This window comes from Parasteatoda tepidariorum, chromosome 5 (genome assembly GCF_043381705.1).
Source record: "Parasteatoda tepidariorum isolate YZ-2023 chromosome 5, CAS_Ptep_4.0, whole genome shotgun sequence".
In the NCBI taxonomy this organism is placed as follows: domain Eukaryota; kingdom Metazoa; phylum Arthropoda; class Arachnida; order Araneae; family Theridiidae; genus Parasteatoda; species Parasteatoda tepidariorum.
The window spans coordinates 79121574-79135522 of record NC_092208.1 but is presented as its reverse complement, the minus strand read 5'-3'; the positions used below and the strand labels follow the sequence as shown (position 1 = coordinate 79135522).

The window sequence follows — 13949 nt, the reverse complement described above, 5'->3', positions numbered from 1 at the left end:
CATCTACTTCAAATCACTTAAAATATATATTATATCAACAATCATTTAATGATTTCAACTACTTAAATAATATATTCAATAATATGTTTGGATAACATAATTATAATAACGTCAAATGGGGATTCGACAACTTCAAATGGGGATTCGAATTTCGTAAACTATTTCAGATAATAACTTCAGTTACTTTAAACACATACAGTTTCCAAAGTTAACCGAAAATATGTTTATCATATAAAACGTTTCACATTGATTTCTTATATTTTTAAAAGTTGTTTGCGATTATTATATTAACTATTGAATCTCAAAAAATAGCTGTCAAATTTTAATTCGAAAAATAGTATTCTTTAAATAATAATAAAAGAAGCCCTATGGAAAAAGAAGACAATCGAATTTAAATTTAACAAAGTTTAAAAGACTTTAATTATGTTGTTTACGAAAAAATAATGGTTTTCAGAATATTAAACCTTGAAATTTTACTTTAAAAAATAGAGTGGGCTTAAGCTGATAACAAAAGAATAGCATAAAATACATTTCAGAAATCCTATGCAGAAAGTGAAGCAATTGAATTTAAATTTAATAGAGTTGTCCATTCAAATACTAGATGACGTTTTGAATTTTAAGAGCTCAATTGAAATTGAGAAGAGCGTCTTAATGATTGTAATCGTTTTGAGTTTTCCGTTGTTGTGGGCTCTCTTATCATTTTTAAACGTGATGATATTATTATGAAAGAAACTTTTGGCGTTCTTTTTGCCATTAAATATGGTTACGGCATTTCTGCAAGTTACTCTTTCAAAAGCGCTAAATAAATTTCACTGTCATTTATTTTACTTAGAGGCAAACACGTTCAGAAATTAAAATAGATATTTTGAAAGCAGCTTCATAAATAATCCAGAGTTTCAAAGATAAATTATTTTAAAAAAGAAAATATAAAGTTTGCTGTTTTTGAAAAGAAAAACGCATATTTGCTTGAACTATTATCATTATCTTTTTTCAGAATAATATTAGATTCATTGTTAAAGTAGAAAAGTATTAATTATAGTTATATTCGTAGTATAATTATAGTTATATTCGTATATATAAGTAGTTATTTTCTAGAATAATAATGGATTTATCGTAAAAGCATTGGGTTGTTCAGGAAATTCGTACCAAATTTTGGTAGGAGGCAGATCACAATATCTGAATGCAAATGAGCATGTACATTTTGTGTAAAGTNATTCTAAATATGAACAGAAATTCTATTGGTGAACCACTTCAGTAATGCTTCTTCAACATCCTTGTGATCTGCTTTTCTCAACTTTTTTCAGGCATCTAAACTTTTTTCATGAGCAGAAATTATTAACTGTCTATTTTTTCATATGTTACAAACTGCAGATTTGTATAGTTTATGTTCTCTGCAAATATCATCTTGATTGCCTCCATCTTCAATTTTTCTGATTACGCCCATTTTATCATCAAAGAAGAACGTTTTACGTTTACTGCTCGCCATAGTTAAATTTGAGACACTTGTTTGCAGGATTTTTTAAACTGAACTGAGAGCAAAAAGGAGTTGAAATGAGGGTCTTATCAACACATATTAGTTTCCAACACTTTGGCAAAAAATGCATATTGATCCCACTGACATCTTACAGGTGCATCATCATCTGCCTGGGTGGGAAACATCTGCTTGGTTTGGTTAGGGATGGGAGAGTGAGATAAAAGAATCAAACAAGAAAAAATGCTTATCGCTACATTCCCTTCTATAGGTGATTTTAAAAATCGGTGTATGTATTTTTTTTGAAGTAGAAATTTCAAAATTATTACAAAAAAGGAAGAGAAAATCAGTCGAAGACAGAAAAAAGTTCATTATATCCAACTTCCTCATTTTTTTTTGGTTCACTATATCCACAAAAAAATAACATTATACGTGTATAGCAGGGCACGGGACAGAACATTTCGTTCACTATATCCGGGAGTTCACTATAAACCGTGTTCACTATAGGGGGGTTCGACTGTATTATATCTCTCTAAATTGATAAAACGCCAAGGTCGTTTGCTATTGTTGCATAACGTTGCATTTTGTTTTGCTACGTAAGAGCTATAGACATAGAAACCCGGAGATATAGAAAAATGAGAACGAAAAGTACAGTCTAATAAAATATTTAACATTCTATAAATAATTCGAGAAACTTTAACTTGTAGGAAAAAAAATCATACGGGCCACTCTACAGGCCGCAGGAAGGGAACTACAAAATTGAACTTTGTAATGTTAAAAGAGTTATATTACATATGAACTTATCCCAGAATTTTTTTTTCAAAATTCCAATTTATTCCAAATTTATTGCATTTTTACGTGTATTTTGCTTCATGTAACATTTTGCTTTGATACATAAAATCTGTGAAACTTAGTAGCTTGAAATTAGGAGAGTATGTACAAGATGTAAGATATAATAAAAAAATATATTCTATTATTTGTTCGAGAATTATCAACTGTTAAATTTGTAGTAAAACCATGTTGGTCTATTTAGTTCCAGCTGAAATTCAGCGTGTTGAAAGGCATTTAATTATAAACTTGACTAATTTTATTTCTTCGAAATTTAAATTTTTTCGAAAGTTATAACAATTGTAAGTGCTTTTTTGAAAATACTATCTGTTTTTAATAATGAATTTTTTATCCATTGTTTTCGAGAAATTTATTTCTATTTTTTGAAAAATTTATTTCTTCTTATTTTAGAGATTTTTATTTTGAAACCTCCAACTGAATGTTAAACGCAAGGCTGAACTTGATCGTAACAGTTGGTGTACAGGCTGAAACATTACCCACCGATGAACGAGATCAATCTGATTATACATCTCAACTCAAAATTTATGCTTCTCTCCAGCAGAGGGCGTTAGTTCAGTTGTAATTGTTTACATTAATTAATCGGTATTATTACCTCAAATATTTACATTTTTTAGAGAAAAAAAAATTATGTTTTTAAAGGCAGTTGGTACCTGTAAGGAGAAATTTTTAAAATGGTAAACTGCTGCTGCTCTCGAAAATTAACTAAATTAAAATGTTTACCTTTTCATATTATCCTGCTAACAAGAAATTCATTGAAATAAGTAAGAAAATATTTCAATTCATGGTTCAGAAAAAAACAAATAAATGAACGCCTATAACCATAGTCGCACGACTAGGGTCACTGTCCATCCTATTGTTTTTCTATCTACTCACATTATAAAATTGAAGAGCTACATTTATTAAATCCTTAAGTAAAAAGGAATCAGTAAGTAATGGCAAACCTATGATGCTTTTTAGAATGGTGCTTAAAAAGCATGAATAGGTTAATTCGAAATTTAAACGAAAATATTAACACTCCTTTGAAGTTTATATCATTGAAATGAAACGAAAAAAAAAAAGAAGAAGAACAGAACACCATACTTTATTTCCACACAATAAACCTATACATACCTTTTCAATCTAAATTTGAGAAAAAACGAGAAATAGCTATAATTATTCCTTTCATCATCTCCCGAACAAAAACTACATCCCCGGGTGAATAATGGCAAAAAAAAATTCCTCCTCAATAATTTTTCGAAATTGACTCTCCCGCTAATTTTGTTTTGGAAAATCTTCATCCCGGCTTTCTCAATTTCACACCACCTGAAGGGCCAGAAGTGAGGGAATATTTTTGACAAATGATTGTTTCCATCTCAATAAGGTACCAGGGGGGAGGTTCCGATGGCTAGAGAGGAGAAAACGGGAAAAAAATGTACAAAAGGTAATTACGAACTGGAGGTGCGGGATGCGGTAGTTGTGAAAAATGTTGTGAAACTAAACACCTCTCTTTCGTGTTATGATACCGCCCGGTTATTTATTACTTTCGCCGAAATAAAGGTTCTTGCTTATGGGTTCAAGATCCTATGTTGTGATGGATATTAACAATGTTATTTACTATTTATTTCCGCTGAAGAAAGTAAGAATTGCATTTAATATATTGTTTCATTTATTTATTTTTAAAAGAAGTCAAATTGCAGTTAAATGGTGATGTTTATTAAGAATTTAGGTTCAATAAACTAAACAAATTTAGTCACACATCAAAAAAGTGAGATTAGGTTTATTACTTATATATTTTTCTGAATAGCTTGTAACGTATCAAGCTATATTAAGAAGCAATTCTTTGTTTTATAAAAAAAATCGCAATTATTTCATAACAACAAATACAATAACGAAATTAAAGTAACCGTAACTGGTTAGTAATAATCTTGCAAATTAAAAAATATATAAACCAGTAACGGGTTAGTATAAACTTCTAATTCCGAAAACAAAAACTATCTTCTAAAATATCAACAACTCTCTGTTGTTCTAAAATTTGCCTCGTGCTGTTATTTTTAATTTATCTCTGTATGTTTTTATTTTCTTTTATCACTGCTTTAGCTAGCCAGATATTTTTAAATACTTTTAGACTTTATAACTTGAAAGATTTCTTTTAAAGAAATATTTCTGCAAAGTTATTGAAAACTGCTATATTTATTATATGTGTGAAAATTTATATAACTGTTAAAATTTTTTTTTTAAGGGAAGTCGATAGGGCATATATCAATAATGCTAAAACTGACTTTTTTTCTATGTACCTTTTCTCATCATCTAAACAAGATATTGCTTCAGTTTTTTTTTTCGCAGAATATTGACGCTTTGCATTGTGATAACTAATGTGACAACTGTTGATGCATATCTTTGACTGAAAGGTCTTTTTTTTTTAAAAAAATTATGAACTAAGAACTTTTAATTCTTAAAAAAATTTCATCAAAATCTTTCATAACTCAAAAAGTATTCCTGTTAACGCCAAAACAGTATCACAACATACAACTGATATAATCTCAAATATCCTCAAAAAATTTAAAAGCGATACCATAAGTAGTTTCTTAGAAATAGTACATCGAAAAAAGGTCGGTTTTAGCATTATTGATGCATGGTCTTCTGAATCCCTTTCAAAAGAATTATCTACAAATGATCATTTTTTGATTAATAATGCATTCCTAATAACCTGTAAAGTAAACAATCTAAAAAGGATTTGCATTTCCCAAATAAAAAAATCCTTTAGAGATTCAAAGGATATAAACTATATTTCAAACATTTATTGGATTGTTCGGAAATTAATTTCATATTTTCCTTACGAAAATAAAAAATAAAAATTTTCTTAGTGAATTAATATTTTATTGAATTATACATTGCCCGTTGCCGACCAATACTTCTTACCATTTTTCCAGCAGTAACATGATCCTTCATAAAATATTTGTTTCTTACGGGTAAAAAACAGTTGACTTTTGATGACATACGGGAATACACTTTTGTCTTTCAGTCGGTGGTTGCTATTAAATAATATTTGGATATGTTGCAAATAAAGCAAAGATTTGTGAATTAAATATATCGAAATATAACGCTTCTTAACAATTCCAACCGTAATTAACATTTTCTGTTAAAATCAGGAAAAATAAACCACAGAAATGATACTTAAAAAGCGTAACAGCACGAGAATTGCAACGGCACGAAAATAACAATAACAATAAATAAAATTATTTTTACTGTATATATTAAGCATTAAATTTAATTATTGTTATCTTTATTAATTGTTGATATGATGAACTATTCGCTTTTAACGTTTTAATTCTTGCCAACTTATAGCTCTGTTTGTTTCAGATTTTAGTTGTCTACTCGAGGAAAGAGTTTTCATTCAGAAATTGATAAAAATGTATGTTTACGCTTTCCTGCTTATGACAGTTCACACGATTGTTATTTAAATTCCTTGTTGCCAACGCAAAAAAAAGATATGTGGACTTTGCTTTCGTGTAAGAAAAATATATAATTACATATATAAAATATTTTTTTCTTCATGCAAACAGCATTTTATCCCTATGTAAAGGGACAGTGAAATGCCCCTTAACATCACCAATCTTGTTACAGCTTTCGTTTGTTTTATAAATTAGTTTATTAATATATCACGAGATGATTTGCTGTACGTTTTTATTCAGTCAAGCGCAGAAGAAAAAAGCTCATTTCAATGAACTCAAATTTATTGATAACTGAATTTTTCACACATTTTCTTACTAGCCTTACAGCATCTCAATTGATTGATAAAATTCCAAAAATATAAGTCTGAATAAAAAATGCTAGATAGTAAGAAAACCACTCTCGGTTAGCCTGGCAGCTCATGATCCGTCTGCTGCGGAGGATATTTTACGTTAGCACCGTAGTCGATATGAGCCGGTAGTATAATTCTCATTGCCACAACCAAACATATCTGGGATTCGAACCTGGTCGCGTCATCGGTAAGTGAGCGCTCTACCCATAAACACTCGCGACTTATAGTAGGGGTTTTAAAAACAAACTTATTAATTATTTATTAAAAATTTTTAACCAAAATCAGTCTGATTGATTAATTCTTTACTCATTTCCAAACATTCATTTAGGTTGATTGTGGTAAGTCTAAATAGCATCAAGCAGATTTGAAAATAAAGACGTTTCCAATTAGCCTGGCGACAATTGTAAAGAGACTTTATTTTAAATTAGCTGACGACATATATGATGTTCACGACATACGACCGTCTTCAAATGGAAGATTTAATTCGATCTCTGTGCATGGATCATTTAAGTCAACCCTGTCTCACCCTGAATAATTGAAAAGTTGCATGTGAATAAGGGTGATAAGACTTCTAAGAACCAATTGACATCATGTCCACTACAATGATTTTGAATTGGTATATTGCGTTTGTAGTTAAAAATCACGTGAACGCTTATGATGATAATTTATAGGTATAAAGAGCACGTCATTTTTCATTGCTTCTTTTCACTGTCCGCTAAATATATTAACCAGTATGTTTTTGTCTTGATATATATAATGAGATCGGTACTTGATAATTATCTTTTCTGATTAATCTATATAATTTAAAAGACTTTGCTTCTTGCGTGTTAAAGCCAAATTTTGCTGTAATAACAATTTTTTTGTTTTGTTTCTCTTTAAATGTAGGCATACTATGAGATTGATATGTACAAGTAATTTAGTAAAAAGATCACGTTAGAAATGCATTGAAAAAAATATTTTTCTTCTTTACTAATAAAAAAAAAGTCCCAATTCCGAAAAGTTTAATTGAAAAAAAGAACGGAGGAATTGTGCTCAAAAATATAATGAATAAGAATATACTGTGCGCAAAAAAGAACGCACATTGAATTATTGATGTAATAATCGAATTTTCATGTACTAAAACGCACTCTTAATAGTTTGCGGGCAAAACCTTAAATATGCTAATTAATCATTGCATACGAATTTTTAAGTTCGGAAATCAAACACAAAGACGTACTTTCTCAGAATAAACATAGCTTTTTTTCAACTGATTTGAATTTCTGACCCACCTTCAAAGTAGGGGGGGGGGAGTAGCCACAATCCTGAAAATATGGTCCCAATAGTTTGGTCAAGAGAGCAGTTGAAAGTTTCTTATTTCGAGAACTTTTTGAGAGAATCCAATAATGTTTGTACTCAAAAATAAAATTTGTTTATCGAAAGTTAATTCCATGTAAAAAATAGTTTTTGATATTTGCTTATTATTTTTATTAATTTATTTAAAAAAGTAGAAAACATTTCAAATAATAAAGTATACAAAGTTTTTGAATCATTTTAAATAATGAAGTTTGGACTGCCAAAATAGAAAATTTGACCGAAATCGGTCAAACAGCTTCTGAGCTTTTCAATTTCTGAAAAGTTATAAATTTAAAATTCTCGTGAAGTATTTGGTTCAAATTTTTTATTTTGTCACTTAAAATTATATTAATTGAAATGATGCAAAGTCTTGTATATTTTACCTTTCAAAAGTGTTTCCACTGTTATTAAATAAAATCATAAATACTAATTGAAATATTTTTTACATGATTTACATGAAAAAATTGATGATACATGAAAAAATTGATTTTAATTAAATATATAATAACTATTAATTTGAATTATTTTGCGCATACTTTTTCAATTATGATAAATAAAGTTTCGATTTGAAGGAAAAGTTCTCGATATATATAGAAATATGCAACAAAGAGAAATTAACATTAAGATGTCCAAATTTTCGATTGTTTTATTTTCCAAACTATTGGGAGTACATGTTTCAGATTACGACTAGCTCCCCCCCCCCCATATTTTGAAAGTCAAGAAACAAATGCCGTAATCAAAGGGGGAAAACATGTTAATTTAGAGAAATTATGATTTCGAGTCTGATTTGTTAACTTTAAATATCGTCTGCTTTTTTTAATTATCATATCGAAGCTTAGGCCTTTGATATAATGAGTTTTAGTACTTCAAAATCCGATCAGTAGATCATAAAGAATTAAGGGTGTTTTCTTTTGATTTTATTTTGCTCACTGTACATGCCGAACATTATTTGCTGAAGTGTTAAGCTAATTGAAAAAAAAAAACTAAACCAGAAAAATACTTCGAAATCCAGTTCCTTGCGCAACCTTTTAGAAGGTTGCGAAAAACGATCTTAAAAATGAAACATTTTAAACTACTACAACTTTTAATTTAAAACTAAGTAGAATTATGAGTTTTGAGCTAATAACAAGTGTATTACAAGAAAAAACTTGATATCTTAAAAACTGCTATAAAGTATCTATATTCCACGTGAGTTGAAAACATGGCAAAGAATATTTTTAAATTTTAAGCGATGTACAGAATGAAATGCGCATGAAGACATGTTAATTCTACTATTTAAATAATGTCAAGATAACCATGCCTAAATGTTATAAAGAGATAAGTACTCATATTTTTGCATGTTTATTTAAAAAAACTAAAATAGATAAAACTGAAAAATCGAATAAGTTTTAAAAAATGTTTCTAATTTTTATATATTTTCTTATTTTGCTTAAATGATGTAACAGAAACTAATATTAAACTCTGTGAAAGAATTTCATGAAAATAAATCAAATAGTTTTTGAGAAATAAAGCCCCAAAGATTAAAATGTGAGTTTTTTATAGTTTTCAAGTTAATGAAAATATTTTTAAAAAATAAAATTTTCCAGCTTGTCAACTTAGCCCTTGAAATTTGCTTTTGCCATCTAAAAACTCGAAATTGTTACGATTTCGCTTAGTAGTAATTCTGTTCAACGCTTGCTTTTTACCTGCTTTAAGAGTCCAAAGAACCCTTAATCCTGGATCGGTCTGGAGCTAAAATAAAAATAAAAGTTCTTTCAAAACTCTATTATTGTGAGGAATAAATCCTCCAATTTAGTAAAATTTCCATATTTCTTCTAGCTTGAATTGACTAGTTATTGTACAAAAGATTTTACTTTCATAACTACTTAAAAGGCTTCTACTTTCACTTTCTTGGATTGTAGGTTAAATTTTTGATATGCGTTTTTGTGATTTTTTTTTGTATATTTGACAGCACAATAAGATTTTAAAAAATCTATAAAATAAAGATGTCATTTTATGAAGAAGTGATTGATAATTTTTAGAACTTCCATAGAATTACTTAAAAAAAGAGTATTCAGTAAATACTTAAGAGAAAATGCTTAAAAAGGAAATGAAATTTATAAATGTAATTTTTTCTATAAAAATGAGTCATCTTTTTCTTTTATTGGCAACTTTTGAAGAATATTGAAGCATTTGCGTGCCTCAATTCTTATGTTAGAGCTAAGATTTGATGTGTTGAACCACTGAAATTGGTGGTTCGAAATTTCTGAGATAACTCGACTATGGTTTATAGTATGATCGAGATTTGAAGAGTTAAGAATACAAAATCTAATTTCGAACTTCCAATCATGGTTACAAAATATTTTAGAATACGGCCGATGGTGTACGGCCTGCCGGTTATCTGAATGGATGGTTAATAGTTCGCATTAAGCCCTGCAGATGGCACTTCTCATATCATAAAAAGGACGTTAATAAAATTTTAAGTAGTTATAAATGCCAGAATAGTCACTGCCGTAAAGTTATTCTCTCAACAAGCCTAGACAAAGAAAGAACTGAATAAGATAAACAATTACAAATTTCAAAGAGATTCCGGAGTTATGATATAGTTATAGATTCCGGAGTGCAAGGAAATGGACAGATGCAGTTCTTAAAGAAAACTGCATCAAAAAAAAATGCATATATGTTACGATGCAGTAATCGATCAATGAACATTTTCTGTTGGTCGGTAGGGCGCTGAGCCCATGTCCGAGTGTTCGTGGGTTCGAACCCCGCCGGCCGAAGACTGATGCACTTTAAATCAGTCGAGTCACAAAAGTCCTCCATGTTCCCATAACAAATCAATACCTCTGGGGGTACTGGATTGGAGATCGATCTCTCTGATCAAAATTACGATCTGTGGATGAATGAATGAATGTATGAATGGGTCCGCCTTATAAACGGGTGCGACGTATGGTGTGGCAGAAGTCGAATTCTTGGTCATAGATGGCGCCACTGAAAAACAAGAAACGCACACTCTGTCTTAAATTTGCTCGGTCAAACTTAAATTTGGCATTAGAACCAACCAACCACATTTTCTGTTACAATTAACTTTTTGAGGGACAGGAAATTTTTTAAAAACGAAACACCAAAATTATTTTAGTTTGGTTCTAGTAGAACAATTTATTTAAATGAATTTTTAAATTATTTTGTTTATTTTTGTGGTTAGCGTCGAAAGCCATAGACCTTCAAAGAGTTAAATCTTATATAAAACGTTTTGAACACGCTTTTGACGACATTGGAATGCTCTTTGACCTTGTGTGATTTAATTGAATAAAATTTAACATTTCGAATTTGTATTTTTGTTCTTTATGCGTGCATTTTCTCACCTGGTGATGTAATTTTGAACTAATTCTTCGCTGCTTCTTTTTCCCATGGTCGAGAAAGATTTATAGCAGTTTCATTATGGGTTTACTCTCACTGGTCAACAAACAAAAATTACAACGTCTTCCAACACAGTAATCGAGGGTAATTTTTAGCACTCTGTCTAGTTCGAGCAAGTAGCGACCAGATAACGATTGAAACTTGTGTTCTTATCAAGCATAAATGGCTAATCAAATTTTGAGTACTTTAGCTAGTTGGAAAGTTAAGTATTTACTCTATTTTTCATATCACTTTTTTCAGTTGTAATTTATTTGTGATTTTCTTTTGAATATCTGTGATACAATTCATGTTTCAACATTGACGAATTTTCTTAATTAGAGAAACAAAACTATAATAATTTATCTGCTTATCGTATTATTTTTACTCTTTCTCACGATTTTTAGCATTGTTCATATTTAGCACAAAAGTAACTCTTTCTTTACTTTGATAATTTTTAAGCCTTCTTTTTTTGGACAAACGTTACATGCATTTTTAATAATATAATTTAAAGACAGATTTAAGGAAAATTCTTCAGAGAGATGAATATTCTTTGTAATGTGCATATTTTAAGAATGTTATTTTTAGTTATTAAAACAATGAGTAAAGTTTTGATCAAACAGGTCGTGTAATCAAAATCAATGTGGCGGAAAAACTGTTCCATGACTGTTTATTTTAGAGAATTTTTTCATTTTACTAACGCATCTCCGCATCGTCTGCAGTTGAGTGAGATTTTAATGTTTATCAAGGCAAGAAGAAAAAAGGTTACACCTGACAGCAAATTAGACATGTTCAAAATGTTACCTTTTTATTTGTTTACGAAAACGAATTTTTGTGAATCCAATACTTCAGAGTACTTTTTTTTTTCTATTCAAATTATTTTCTTTTCTCTTTTAAGTAACGTAATGGCAACAAAGTGAAATAGAATATTTTATAATGATGTTTTATTGTTTTTAAAGGATGATGTGTCTAAAATTATTTTTAACGGATACAAATTGCATGACTTTTAAAATTGCAACAAAATATTTTAGTCGTTTATTGAAATAAGATCGCTTTGTTTTTTAAGTTAGATACACAGTATTTCATAAATATAAAACTGAATTGGAATGTTTAAGTAACATTATCTTTAGCGATCTTATTTTAAGCAATCATTATGGATTCTGAAATGTAAACTTTAATACATTTCAGAATCAATATTTTCATACTGTTGAAAATGGTTGAAAGCAGCTTTGTTATTAATTTCTTTTAATGCTTTAAAACGTTATAATTTTACTGTACATAAAAGGTCACGCTCTTTAAATTTTCGATTAAAGACTCCTTTCTATTTAAAATTTCCTAATTCCATCCGGATGGCTCAGGGGATAGAGCACTCAACCCCCATCGAGCTGACCAGAGTTCGAATCCCAGCGATGGCATGATGGTACTAATTCCGCACCTGGCTCTATCGCAGTGCTGACACAAAATATCCTCAGCGGTTGACGGATCATGTGTTTGAGTCCCCTTGCCCAGCAGGCTAATCATAGGAGGTTTTCGTGGTTTTCCTCTGCATGTAACGCAAATGGAGTTAGTTCCATCGAACAGTCAACCACGAAGGCGAATTTCTTCCAATAATTTATTCTGGAGTTCCCTTGTCTTTTGGATTGGGTTCAAAATTACAAGGCTGCGGAGTTGAACATTGGTAGTCGTAAACTCAAAATTGGGTTGGCAGTTCAACGACGGTTATAAAATAAAAATATTTTTAAAAAATGCAGGAAATCTAAGAAGTAAAATTTATACTTTTTCGAGTAAAATTTAGTAATAAGATTTCAAGTGTGAAAATAAAAAACTATCTTTTGAGAATTTTGCTTTCTTAATTTATAATAAAAATTTTCAAATAACTTAAGAAAATTTTATTTTCTGTTTTTAGAAAGGAAATAAGGAATAAATAAGGAATACCTACCGACTTGGGTCTGTTTAATACATTGTGCATATGCGCAACTAATGCAACCATCTTCTACTACAACGTCAGTAACTTGTAGGGCATTCAAATATATTTGATAGCTGAAAAAAGTTTTATTTAATATTATTTTATCATTGAATTGACAGTTTCATAAAAATACTTCTGCTGATAATTAAGCTGCTGGCTAATAAGAAAATCCATTTCTTTGTTAACCATGACAGCTAATTTGCAATGCACTAGACTAAATAAAATTCTTCAGTATTTTCTAAACAGCCTAAATCATATTTTTGTGTTGAGCCTAATTACTTTTATACAAATAAGATCATTCATTAACTGATTACTTTATTTCAGGTTGCTTACAGAGATCACGCAAATACTTTCAGGCTCATTAAAAACAGATCATTTATACCCCAAGTAACCTGATTTATTACACTTAAAAACATCTAAATTTTCCTTTATGTAAAATAATGGGTAATCTTATTTAATATTTTACTCGATAGATTAATCTGCAAAGTACTGTTAGGTAAGTTGAAAACCAATTTGAAAGTCCAGCTCTTTGCGAATATTTGTTAGGCTTATTCCAATGAGGATTGTAGGAGCACTGCAAAGTCACGTTAGAAGCTTACAAAAAAACAGAATGGTGAATTAGCCTATAACATAAGCATTTAGTAATTTAATTCATAAATAAAGTAATAAAAATGTGTAATAAAGTAAGCTTTTTTCATATTTGTCATCTTCATGTGATTAGAGAATGATAAAATTGAAATCTGCGCATCATTTTTTGACTCGTTTTTAAAGGACCAGACTTACAAAACTATGTTATTTCAATACTTGTAGTAGCTTCAAATTAAAAAATAAATAAGTAATAAATGTAGATTTTTAAAATATCCATACTCTTATAATTTGGTAACTTTGAACTTGATAAGTTTCTCTGCACAGAATACAGAAAATTTCTCTTATTGACATTTATATTTATTTACTATAATAACAGTATGAATTTATCACTTTATTTTATTTTATAACCAATGTGGAACAGCCGAACCAATTCTAAGTTTACAACTATAAATGTTTAACTCTGTAGCCAATTGTAATTTTGAACCTAATCCAGAAGACAAGGTAACTCCTGGATCAAGCTTTGAGACAAACGAGCCTTCTTGGAGGTATTTTTGATGAAACTAACCCCCGTTTGCGTAACGTCTAGA

General features: G+C 29.5%; 1 long non-coding RNA gene across 1 annotated transcript in view; it reads right to left on the bottom strand.

The window, feature by feature from the left end:
* Positions 1-12825, bottom strand: part of LOC139425599 (uncharacterized) — a 46252-nt gene extending 33427 nt beyond the window's left edge. Inside the window, exon 1 of the long non-coding RNA XR_011636796.1 lies at positions 12748-12825. This is a non-coding gene — a long non-coding RNA (uncharacterized lncRNA). The remainder of the gene's footprint in view (positions 1-12747) is intronic.
* Between the last annotated feature and the right edge of the window lie 1124 nt (positions 12826-13949).